The sequence below is a fragment of the Dysidea avara genome, chromosome 1, assembly GCF_963678975.1.
Source record: "Dysidea avara chromosome 1, odDysAvar1.4, whole genome shotgun sequence".
Classification (NCBI taxonomy): domain Eukaryota; kingdom Metazoa; phylum Porifera; class Demospongiae; order Dictyoceratida; family Dysideidae; genus Dysidea; species Dysidea avara.
This window is the reverse complement of record NC_089272.1, coordinates 21,694,303-21,707,697: the sequence shown is the minus strand read 5'-3', so window position 1 is coordinate 21,707,697 and position 13,395 is coordinate 21,694,303. Positions and strand designations below refer to the sequence as shown.

At 35.7% G+C, this 13,395-nt stretch overlaps 1 long non-coding RNA gene across 2 annotated transcripts; it reads right to left on the bottom strand.

Annotated features, from left to right (window-relative positions):
* Positions 1 to 6,851: 6,851 nt before the first annotated feature.
* On the bottom strand, positions 6,852 to 12,394 carry LOC136249004 (uncharacterized). Of its 2 annotated transcripts, XR_010697973.1 has the most exons (4): positions 12,043 to 12,394; positions 8,571 to 8,651; positions 8,439 to 8,510; positions 6,852 to 7,208 (listed from the first exon to the last, which is right to left on the bottom strand). It is a non-coding gene; the product is annotated as an uncharacterized lncRNA (long non-coding RNA). The 2 variants fall into 2 exon arrangements; XR_010697972.1 differs by lacking the exon at positions 12,043 to 12,394 and having other exon boundaries at positions 8,571 to 9,412.
* Positions 12,395 to 13,395: the final 1,001 nt, after the last annotated feature.

Below are 13,395 nucleotides of genomic sequence, written 5' to 3'. Positions count from 1 at the left end.
TAAAACAAGCAGAATTACTGTTTGGTACATAAATAATTATAGTAGCTCTATGATTTGCTGCAGTCTACAAGAGCAGATTGATCCACACTATTGGAGAAGGTGGTCAGAATGAGTGTGCAATTCTCAGATGGTAACACTTTGCTACTGGTGAATGTGATGGATAGCTCAAAGAGTTACGTATAGTAAACAAATACCCCTAAAACACAAATGGCTGAACATAGAGCTACCATATAATTGTGGAAAAACATGTTTCCTTGGTAAAGTATTGAAAACTAGCCTAATGCTAAATAATATATTTCAATCAAATGCATCGGTGGGTGACTTAACACAGTGGAAATGGAAACATCCACAGCTTTGTGATGAAACATGCTATTGACTGAAACAATATTTTCATAACATCTTTTATTTTATACTAACTATTAACAGGAAACGAAGACATATGAGACTAATTTTCAACACAAATATGACTGAAAAGGTCAACTCTGAGATAGCCCTATCACCTAAAATCTTTCATGTGCCTAATTTCATTATTGTATCATGAAAAGTTTGTCCTAAAATTGTCACTAATCTGCTGTAGCTACTATTAAACAAGTTTTCAGCCAAAAATAGTCACTACTATATGACAAGAAATTTTATGAAAGGAAAAGTTGAAGAATTAGGTAAATCAATACATCAAACATCCGTAAGCACCTCTAAAAGTACATGTTTAGATCTACTGTATGATTTCTTGTTTATGTCTTGGTATTTACATCATGGAAGAGCTGACAATTTTATTATCTAGCTTGCTCTTGTACGTATATCATGTATTTTGTAATCCCAGTACAGGCTGATAATAATTAACACACCAGTGGTTGGCTAAAAGAAATATATTACATCAGATTCACATGTAGCACACTTGTGTACATGCTACACATTCCTCTCTGTTGTATGTGATATGTAGGCTTGATTGTTATTTTAACAGGGAGACTGCACCAGCTAAAGCTACTTTTTCAGCTATGCCCTGGGAAGCCATACATTAATAATACATGCATACAATTACAACAATAACAACAATAAAAATTAATGTAGCTTAAATAATTATAAGCTACTGTATAGTTTAAAGATTTCACTACAGTTAATGAGGTAGACATGCAGGCTGTTCCAGATGGTCATGCCATGGTAATAGAGGCTTCATTTTCCATAGTTTATGTGAATGGCAGGTATATACAAACGATGTGAACTGCACCCTGTACGGTTTTTGACAGACATTGCAGATTTGAATGTTGTATGCAGGTAGGAGAGTGACACCTTTGTTAAAATCTTATACATTTGTATGGCAATATGAAATCTACGATGTTCAGCCAAAGTGACATTAAACATAGAGGAGCCAGTAGAGTCAATTAATGAAAAATGTGAATGAAGCCTCTCTAGTCTTTTGAAGTGACCAGTATTAGTAGGCATCCACACGGTGTCATGTAATCAATTATTAGTAAATTATGTACCTGATACAATAGCTTCACTACATTATGCATGCATGAGTGGCTTAAGCCAATTGATTGAATATACTTGCCATGAACTCTCTGTAAAACATGCTCAACATGTTAAATCCTAAATATCATACAGTAGATACCTGTCTCAGTGAAACACTGTTGAGTGACAAGTGTAATATCCTTCCCCAAAAAGGCATACTGCTGGGTCCCAATGAGTATGCATCAGGATTTTGGAACACTCAGTTTCAACTTGTTAGTGACTAGTTAGGTAAAAAATGTGTAGCAGCTCACTGAAGAGTGTACTACAGTTGTCTGAAGTTGTTATGAGAAAAAATGTAATAATTATTCTGTATCATTAGCATAAAGATTGACATCAACATCAGTAATGACAGTAGGAAGATCATTAATGTAGATTGAAAATATAGTAATGTTGAGGTACACCAACTGTGATTCCTCCGATCTCTTAGATGAGAGGGTATACCTTGTATGCAGATCTGTTGATATATGCCATATAGAGAATTCTGCATCCACTTAAGAGTATCTCCCCTGACACCATAGCATGTTAACTTCTTTTTAGCCAAATCAAGGAAAACAGCACCAACAAATTTTCCATCATCAGTTGACTTAAGCCATGAGTCAATAACAGATACAACCAATAACTGGACAAAACAATCAATAATCCAGATAGTGGCCCTGAAGTCTGTAACAAAAACTCTGACTTCCCTGAAACTCTAGGGCATGTAATATCAGTCTATGGTCGTATGTTGACGAAAGTCTGGAGCCTCAACTGTGAGAATGAGATATAGCACACTAAAATTAATGTGTTTCATATATATATATATACTATTTCTGGACACTGCTAGTCTTTGGAATAATGCATTTTCATGATCTCCATAGTCACCTTATCAATGTATGAACATCGCAATGTCACTGGAATGCTGCATGGGATATACTAGCACCCCTGCTTATTATTGAAGAAAATTCAAATCTGTATAGTGCATTTTTCTTTCAAGCAGATTGTCCTACAGTACATTAACTTGTGTGTTTATTAAATTGCTGCACAGGTGTTGCCTTATTGTTTAATGCATCTTATTCCTGCATAAAAACATCTTGAGTGGAATGCCCAAGGCAAAAACCAGACTGTTGTGATCATATCTGAGTAGATGCATGGTTAACCATTTCATCAAAAACAATTTACTCCAAAATCTTAAACAATAGGTAAGACAGAAATCGGACGAAAAATACTTAAGAAATTGTTTTGTTTGCTGAAGTGAAAGTACACATGAAAACGTCAAGATTAGCAATAATAAATAACTTTAATGTCAACTATCATCTCCTGCTAATCACATGGCCCAAAGGAAGAAATATTACTTTAAAGACCATAGCTTTAATACTCCCTGTATGCTTTTTATTAAATAGCCAACTTAATTAAAACTTACTAATTTTGATGCAGCCCCATTTTTCTATGGTGATCTATAAAAGAATAATGGTATATAAAAGTAAAACTGACTCAGCCCTATATAAAGCAGACCCATCTTTTCCTTAATTCAAGAAATCTTCTGTCAGGTGCTGATGGTAGCTAACACTGCCTCCTATCTCAATAATGCATAGTGTTACTAGCTACTATAAGGTGATATAGGCTGGGTAACATTGGAATCTGATTGGCATGCAATGCAGAAATCTAGTTCGTATTGACGAAATATGAAAACATTAACATTAAGAATGAAAGAGTGTTAGTCATTATTAGTTAGCATTATGTTTATGGAATCAATTTCTTTTAGTAAAAGATGGTCAAGTCATGGTCCACTAAGGTCTCAAAACTAGCTAAAATGAAAGGAGATTTGCACCACAGGTTTTTATTCAACAGTACAGAACTGTACAGCTACATACAGCAATAATGATAGCTCAATATTGGCCTAGTAATTGATCACATGTCTCACAGGTCTCAGTGCAAAAAAAAAAAAGTATTTTATTCACTGTCATCAGAATGTTTTTACTGAAACTTTTAACTGAAGCACTAGTCCTTTGTCATCTTAACTATTCTCTTCTGGTGTGCATGGGGCTCTTCACTACATACTCAATCATTATAGAGACTCAAGAGGATGCAATGCGTCTTTGTAGGAATATGCACAAGTACAATCACATCTTAGAGCACTACCTGCATCTTCAGTGGCTTCCATTGATTTTAAACAGTATTGTTCTTCATGCCTGACAGTTTCATGGAATGCACATAATTACTAGTATTTTTAAATTAACATTTTTTTAAAAATACTACTGAAACAAGAGATGAATGATGGTATTACAGCATAGCTCGGTGGGGAAGTCCCTGCTTTGGATTCCTAATGATGAGAATTTCACTGCTGCTATTATGATGACTTTTATCTTTGCATGTAATTTGTTCGACTATATTTTGTACTTTGCCTCACAGTTGCATTTGTATCCATGTGTTTTGTTTTGTATTTGTGTCCATGTATTTATTTTGCATCCACATAATATTACGTCAGAGGGTAATTATTATTTATAAATCAGTCAATCGCTACTGTTTTATCATTGTGTTGCAACCCTTGGCTCCTGCTATAGATTCCCCTAGCTTAGTACCTCCTTGGGAAATCCTAGATCTTGAGGATGTCAAAAGGAAGCAATATAGCTAAGTAGCTACTTTTTTAAAAACATGCCACTTCTTACTAGCAAACAGTATCACCTGTAATGCTATCCCACTAACCCAGCCAGGGGCCTGTGAGGAGGCTAAAGCCAGTCAGAATCTTAACAAGACTGTAAAATGCAGAACAAAATTCCAGAACTAGTGGTGCCAGCAGCATATATATATAAATATATATTCATTCTCCACTGATTCATTATCTACAGGAAGTCTGTTTACTTTTAGAGGATAAAACCGTTTAACTTTCCTTCCTATGTCATCCTCCATGTCCATAGCAAATCAGCTGCAATAATGATAACAGTCGTTTGAAGCTGTTTTAGTTGTATGCTCACTGAAGGATGGCAAGTGGCAACAAGAGTTTAACCCAAGTAAATTCATGCAGCTAACAACATCAAATCATCAAAACAGCTTTTATGCATCTAATCACTTCCAAAAGGTCTCTGATACAAAATACATAGGTGTAGCTAGCTAACAGATGAACACTGGAAATATTCACAGCATCTGCACTAAGGCTTAGCATTTCTAAGAAGAAATGACATCACTGCCCAAGTAATCTAATTGTCATTAGTTGTTTGTAAGACTGAGCTCTATGCATGCATGCTTAAAGTTTTCCAATAACTAACTTATATAGGCATTAGTTACAGTGCTTGTGCTGTGCACATATCCTGCTATTTAGTGCTGTAGGGATTTTTCATCCTTCATGTGTCATCATCCTCCATGTGTTGGCAAACAGGTGAATAGAACAGAAAATACACACATAAACAATATTAATTCTGCAAGACACTACTGACAGTCTCTTGTGATATTGAATATGTAAGATTTATTGTTGTTAGATAAGATTCTCATCATTGTAATTATTGGGGCAATGTAATTTTGTGCTGTGCCTTTAGATCATGTATGGTCCACTTTGAAACGAAATGTTTATGATGGGATGGCTTTGGCTGGTCCCATTGTACTTTACCATTGGTGCTTTTGTTTATTTATCCAGTAAGATATTAACTACTGGGATTGAGCCATATAATGCTGTCCATATCAAGGTATAGCTGCTATCCTACTCAACACCTTTTATACTGACATTCAAGACTCTTAGACCTTTTCATATTTGAAAGTTACTATTCCATCAATCTTGCAATGGAGACATTGCATGGTTTTACATAAATTATTGCAGTTGCATACATATACATACCTGTATTCCTTATGAATTAGTGTCCCAGGTGCTTTCTACTACCACCTTTTCTTTAAGTAGTAGATATGTCTACTACCCAATGGTACAGTACGAAGCTCAAGCTTCCTATATTACAGGTATGTGGGTCAATTAATATAGTGCTTTCAGACATCCTATCCAGTAATTGTGCTTAAATAGAGTATTGTCCATTAAAAGAAATTATACAATATGGATATTTTTCACATAGTATCCAAGAAGAATCATACTGTATGTACATATTCTGATTCTCATGTTGCTACTTCACCACTCATATAAAACCTGTGATACATTATGTCTGCATACAAAGAAGTACAGTGTATAGCTACACTTCATTGACAATATCTAATGTAATAAAATAAGCACTATAGCCATATTTTAGCATATAGCAATATGATTTAGCATATAGCAATTTTAATACAAGATTCTAGCCAGATTTATATGTGGAGTGGAGCTCTTAATAATGGTGAATAGCTTTGGCTTTGATACAGTAAGGATTCTGAGAACTATTCTCCAGGAAAATGTTTAAAAGCACATTAAATAAAACAGTCATTTTTGACACTACGAGTTGTGATTATAAATATTTGATTGTTATTCTAATAGAGTACATCAGTCTTCTAATAACCTCAAAGTTGTATGGACAAACTGTGGATTTGTTAAAAGGGAAGCTCATAAACCTCTTTCACATCGAATGCCTATGGCTAGTAGGTGAGTACCCACTCTGCTGGTAAGCGTTTGTACAATGATAGCAGTACAAAAATATGTGTGGTCATTCTGCATACTTGGAGAGCGCAAAAGTAGTTCTTAGACAACAAATGGAGGTTAAATCCAAGCATTATCAGCAGTGCTACATACTTGTCCAATCATAGAATATTTGCTTGATAACTTCAGGTGGTGTTGCATGGCATGCGAGTGCCAAAAATTCTGATGAGGGTTACTCTGAGATAGAATGATGACGCCAGAGGTTACACTGCACAAAAATATGTTTCCATGTTTCTATACTGAAATGTAAATGAAATTCTCAACATTTTCCACAAAATGTCACAATTCATGTACATTTCTTGATTGGAACTTCGCACATTATTTTCAAAATTACCTGAAATGTAAATTAATTGTGACAATTCTGTACACGATTTCCAGAATTTAGCACATTCCTGACAATGAATTATAAGGAAATCTCAAGCAAATGTCAAATTTGTTATGCACGAAACCCTAGGAAACACATTTACTGTGCAGTGTACTTGGCTTTAAACTGTACACTGCTGGGACCAAACATTGACGTAGACTATTTCTTGACATTTAAATCATTACATTGTATAATGTAAGTGTAGTATCAGTGTGTTTTAATAACTTGTTTTTTTGCTCCATTGGTAACAATACCATTCATATGGTGGTTATGTCACATATAAGTCTGTGTGGCTTATCACTGGGTAATAACTAACTTATCACTGAGTAGCAGAGCTGCTCTGTTTAGCTGAATGGTGTATACCACAGCAGACACTCTGACATTCTCACACTTTGGTATATAATTAACTTTACCTCACACAAATATTAAATGTATCCATACCAAGACATACATTGTATGCATTGAATTTTACTGTATAACAATACAATACTTAAATATAATAATAGTCAGTATCTTTGTTGGGTAGATATATTTGCTTAACACCATGATAAGCTGGATTCTCCTGCATATCAACATCTGTGGTAATATCATTATTGATTGGTGTTGACACTGATGTTGCATTTTGAGATTTTTGAATGAAATATTTTCTTGATACAACTACTGCTATAATTACTGCTAGTGTTACACACAATGGCAGTGCAATCGCTGTTATAATGATTACAATTACAATTGATGATTGAGATTTCATTGAATCTAAAAACAAACAAAACGGTAAAATACTAGCTATGCATGCATCTGTGCACATCTGAAATGCAAAGTATACAGTATGTGTTTCTTAGAAACTATAGATATTTGGTGCCACAACCAGCAGTGAACTTCATTAACAAAAAAACATCAAACTGGTTAAAAATACAGCTAATCAAAGCTGCCAAGGTGTAGCTAACATTAATAGAATTCATTCACATTATGTATGTGCAAAAATATCATACAGCACGGTAGTACCAAAAAGAGTTAATTATAAACTCTTGGTGGTACTGTATAGTAGGGAACATGAAGGTTTGAGCTCACCAAAAATATACCACCCAATAACAGCCTCACTTTTTGATCATGACAGCTTAGCAATATTATCCAAGCCCAAAAATGTCTTCAGAGCAACCCCAAACCCTTTCAACAAGTGTCTGTGAAACTAAAATAAAACAATAAATTATTTAACTGAACTTTTATACTGACTGCCTGCCTAACTGATGCCCCCAGCCAAGCATAACTTGACTATGATTAAGGCAACGGACTTGAATTCTTCACTGTTTGACATAGCTACATCCTGAGACGTGCTTTTTTGCCAACCGCAGCAGCTGCAATGGACACATCATGGACCTTCCTGTGTCTTTCTTTGTGCCCTATTTCTTCCTCCACTAGTTACTACGTGGGTGTTGATTTGTGCAATACACCATTACTTCAGTGCTTCAATTTTTGTAGTGCTGACTGGATTGATTGCAGAGGTGTTTCTCGTACTGTTATTCACTTTTAATGCTGTATAAGGGTGGAACAAAGCTGAAAATAAAGCAGAATAGCCACTTCACATTTAGCAATTGACAGTCACTCAGTCAGCAATTAATTTTATATTGGGTCTGGCATCATTCCTTCCTTTGATGAGGTATCTGATAGTTTACCAGTAATGAATTATATTATTACAAAATAGCTAGTAGACAAGCAAGGGTAGGGATCATAGAGATAAAAAGCGATGAAACAAGGGAAGTCATCTATACCTGCAGCTACTGTATACTAGTGGACATTATTTTATTTCCTGCTTCAGTCATAGTATTGACAGACTGTATGTGGGAATTACATGTGCACTACACGACCTCCTTTGCTTCATTGCCGTTTATATCCATGATCCCTACTCTAATGAGAAGTGCAGGTCCTGAAATTTTCTAATTCTTCTTACACTACGTAGTTATATTTATTTCACTGTTCATGGCTTACCACTATCATCATTTTTTCCATCAGTACTTGGAGTTGAAGTTGGTTTGAAATAATAATCAGTTGTTGTGATAGCTATATATGTAAGTTGAGCAATGGTATAAATCATGCAGCAATTTAGTTGTACATGTCTACCTGATGAACTGCTAACAGTAGATGGCACCACACCGTTGAAAGCTGAAGTAGCTGCTTGTTGCACTGAAATAGACTGGGTTTCTATGTAAAATGTACTAAATTTGAAACATGTGCATATTCAGTAGCAAACATACAGATACTTGGAAGTATTGTGTGTATATACTAATACACAGTGTTGTGCTACATACATGTAGGTGTGCATCACAAAGTTTCCCAAGTTGTCTCCTTTAACCACCAATCAGTACTGATTGGAGTCTTATAATCTGATAATTAAGGGGATTTGATTGGTGTACAGGGCCTCGACCGCTGCATGGGAAAGCATAGCTGTTAACTTCGAAGGCCAACATGCTAGCTTAGTGATTTTTGCTTGAGTGATAACGTGTGGCACCCGGCTGTGTATATTGCTACACATGCATTACTCTTATTGATGTACCTCCTGTATTCCTATTGACACCCTAGGTTTGATTCGAGTTATACCAATCTACCTTCGTTTGACAAGTCTGTACACAGTGGATGCCAAATATAATTAGGAAAACTAATAATTATAAGTGCATTTCACTGCATATGTAAATGTACTATACTGGGGTGACTTGATGTCCATTTTGTTTTCAGCCCACACATAATTTTACTTGGTGGGCACCCCTTCTAATATTGATAAGTGCACCATAAAGAACTTGTGTACCAAAAATGGTGCTTTTATCCACTCTGTAACAATAATTTTGCTAAGCACCTTACTATTATGAGTGGGAGTGTGTGGTATACTGAACAAACTGTTTAGCTGTAGTTGTAGCATTTTTTATTTTTTATCATTATTACTATTGTAAAAGTAATTTAAAAAATTAAAACATGGGAATAGAGATCGCTGAAAAAAGTAAAGAAGCAAGAGTCAAACAAGCCAGCATGTTAAACACACAGAGATCTCTATTTGGACTCAATGGATATGGTAGAAACTAAAGTAAAAAACAGTAGTTTCTCCATAAATCAGGGGTAGATAAGTACTGAGAACTTCTGTATAAATGTTTATTTGAGTCCAAATAGAGATCTCTGTGTGTTTAACATGCTGGCTTGTTTGACTCTTATTTCTTTACTTTTTCAGTGATCTCTATTCAAATTTTAATTTTTAAATTATTTTTACACTAGTTTGTTAACTTTTTATAAATCCATTTATGGATAGCTAACATGATAATAAGATGTGCCGGTGGTGCTTGATATTACACAGTACTAAACATGTATATCAAAGTCATTCATGTACAGTAGCTGTTAAGTAGTCAGTTATTATTATCAGAGTTAGCAAACACCAGTGTATTGTTTCCTTACTACTGAATGTACTTTTTTGTACTATATAGCTCTGACATATCCAACTGTAGGCAGTGTACAGCATGCTGTGGTCAGCAATAGTATGGCTTCAGATTTATCATAATTATATAGGCATGCATACTTGTGCAGTTATGTGATCACAGTAAGTCAAGTATGCTGTGGCACACAACAACATTGTTGTTCTGGTATGAACTTAATATACTGTGGTTAAACATAGGTAATGGTATAGGGTTTCCAAATGAATGTGTTAACATGAATAGATTGGATACTTATTAACACAATTAACACGTTGGTTACCCTTGCAGAGACTAAGTCAGAAGCAATGGCAAAGTGAACATACAAGAAGCAAATTTGCTTGAGAATGGGTGTTACCATTGTAATATGCATTTAAAAATAGGTCATGTACGTGAAGAAAGACATAGGAAGGAAAGTTATGTAGTTTTTATCCCCAAAAAGTACTCACATTTTGCTTTAGCCCTGTGGGAAAAAAATAAGAAGATGAACAAAAATGGCTCAAAATGGCAGATTCAGTTCTTTAAAAAAGTACTTTTATCAAGTCCTTTTGACTTCATCTTTGCTAGTGGATCTAAACTTCCAAATTAACTTCAAAGGCTTTTTTTGGAGGTTGGAAAAGGTTTCTAAGGTGGCGTTTAGTTGAGTGTTCTATTAGGATTTTGGAAAAAAACATAGGCGATCTCTATTATGAACCACTACCGTGGTTCATGATTAGCACTTTACAGTGGCCAGCACTGAAGGTCTGACAGCAACATGTGCTGCAGCCTTTGGATTACCTAACCTAACAGGAACTGGAGACTTTATATGATTACTTAACCTAGCTAACAATACGGTGAAACAGAAAATAGCCAAAGAAAGGAAAAAAAAATCCCTCCTACCCCAGGATTTGAACTGCAGGCCATGCAATGTCTAGTCGAGTGCCACACTCAGTCTCCTCCAGGAGGGATGCTTTAAACCTAAGTATTTATTTATAGCATTGATTTGCTAATGTGATTATTATGAAATGTATGTCGTTGTTGTCGTTGTACAGTTTCCTTTTAATCAGAATCTTTTGGTATAATGTACTATCATGTGCTCGTGGTGTTCATTAGAAATGTTACAACACAAATCTTTCTCATACTAGCCTATTTTTTGAAAGGCCACATCCTTTTTCACAGCTTGGCAGTTTTAGATTAGGTATAATTTTTTTTGTATTTGTATGTGCTGGCTTTTATCCATTTGACAAAATTTGAAGTTAAAGATGGCTGGACCTGTTTCACAGAAAAATGGGCTATTTCTATTTAGCCATTTACTGAGGTACGAATGCATGAAGATCACTTTTTTTTTTGGTTTTACTGTAAATACACACTTATCTGTTGCATGCCCAGACACATTGGCTTTCTTTGGCCACATGACAGACACACTATAGTGTGTCCTGATTGATCAAAAAATTCGATTGATTAGAAACTTTGATCAACATTTTGTACCAAACATTTGCTCATAACATGTGCCATATACAGTGGTGGATCCAAGGGGGGCAGAGGGGCATGTGTCCTCCACCCAATATAAAAAGGAAAACATTATACAAGATCAAGATACTCTAATAGAGCAGTCAGTCAAATACTCTAATAGAACAGTCACCACACATAACACTATTGACTATTGAGAGAATCCTCCATAGTTGTTGAAATATGAAAACTAGCATCTGCAGCACTATCCCATGCATGGGCACACTTGGCCTGCTAATAATACTTTGCAAATGTAAAGCACATGCTCTTGTGCTTGCCATTCTTCAGGATCATATTCTTATATAGGTAGCTGAACTACTCATGACTGTCACATATCCTTATACAACTACTGAACAATGCAGTTCACCTAGAAAGCAGTATGAATTAGATACTTGTACATAAAACCACTCTACATCAAAATTTTCAGTCCTGAGTTATATGAAATAGCTTTAGTTTCTGGGTGGCTGCATCCCCCAGACCCCCTGCTCCATATACCTACTACCTGGTGCACCCCCCTCTGGATCCGCCTCTGATATATTGCTAGACTCCCAATTGTGAAGTATCAAGACACATTGTGAAGCCATACACCACACAATGTGTAGCATTAGCTAACAGATACAACAATTAAAACTCTGCATTTCATGCATACATACATAGTTCCATGCTCCCTTCTCCATATAGGATGATTTTCCCAATGACTTTGCACCATTTAAACTAGTGAAGGCTGAACAAAGAAAACTCTTGATAGCTAAGTCACTACCTCATTAGAGAGGACAGCTGGTTTGGCACCAGAATCCAGTGTTATAGCCAACAAATTCTACTCAGTAGTGATACCACAGAGACCATTGAGAAGGACCCAATAAAACTTCCACAAACTACTTGCTCATCTAATGTTCCTCATTCTGTAGTAACTTTTGTGATTCGTCAGCTTATAGAGTGTCAAACCCTCCTTAGAAACCACGTACCCAGACTAAAAATGAACTTTAGGGGAAGATATCGATGTGGCTAAAGGAACTATATTATATGTGTATGATTCTGTGAATTACGTTATACAGTATGTATGTGAGATACACATACTTGTACTTGGTGAGTGCAATTGTATATGGCATGTTGTGGGAATTTTTTGTCACGATACAATGTCAGCTCACAAGTTACAACCACTACACTTCATCTCAGAAAGTCTGTTTTAGTAATGATCAGTAAGACAATGTCACTCTTTAAAGAAAGGAAATTTTGTTTCATATTAGTGGCAGTTAAGATGCAGGGGACAGAACATAAGGAGTAACATTCCAGCATAAGATGGCTACACTATCTGACTAACAATTTTCACATTAACTTTGTCTTAATCTTGCCAGGTCTGCTTTCTGGAGACAGACCTTTATAGGTGTGTCAAGGCATATACAACACTCTAGTCTAATGGTCCTGGGAAGACACTGGAGTGATTTCATACAGCTTGGAGTAACTGGCAAAGTCACACAAACGTGAAATGTGTGTTTTGTGCCATTATGCCACATCAAGAATTCCCAGAGGCATGTATTTGGCCTGGAACTTACAATCACAACATTTACACATTTTGAACCCTAATATGTTTCTGACACCACCACCATAACCACCACTCTCCACCCCTTTGTGAGGACTCATGATTCAGCAATACTCACGCAAAAAACTAGGTGGGAAATTGTAGAGGCTGCTTCTTGTACTGTAGAAATGCTAGGAACATCTCCATCTTCAAGGAAAATTTCACCTGCATAGCTGCCAAGGTTAGCGAGTATATACCATTATAAAATATACGCATTTACATTGCATCCAAAATTTGGATTTCCAAAATCAGATCACATTATCATTCAGCCAAGAAAGCTAGCGAGTGTGTATCGACAGGAAGAAAGAAAACACAATTTTTTCACATAATTATGTAACTCCCTTCTCTAAATGGACTGATTTTTGTGCTACAAACACCCTCCACCTTTGGCACTGCACATACCAAATTTGAGCACAATTTCCTTATC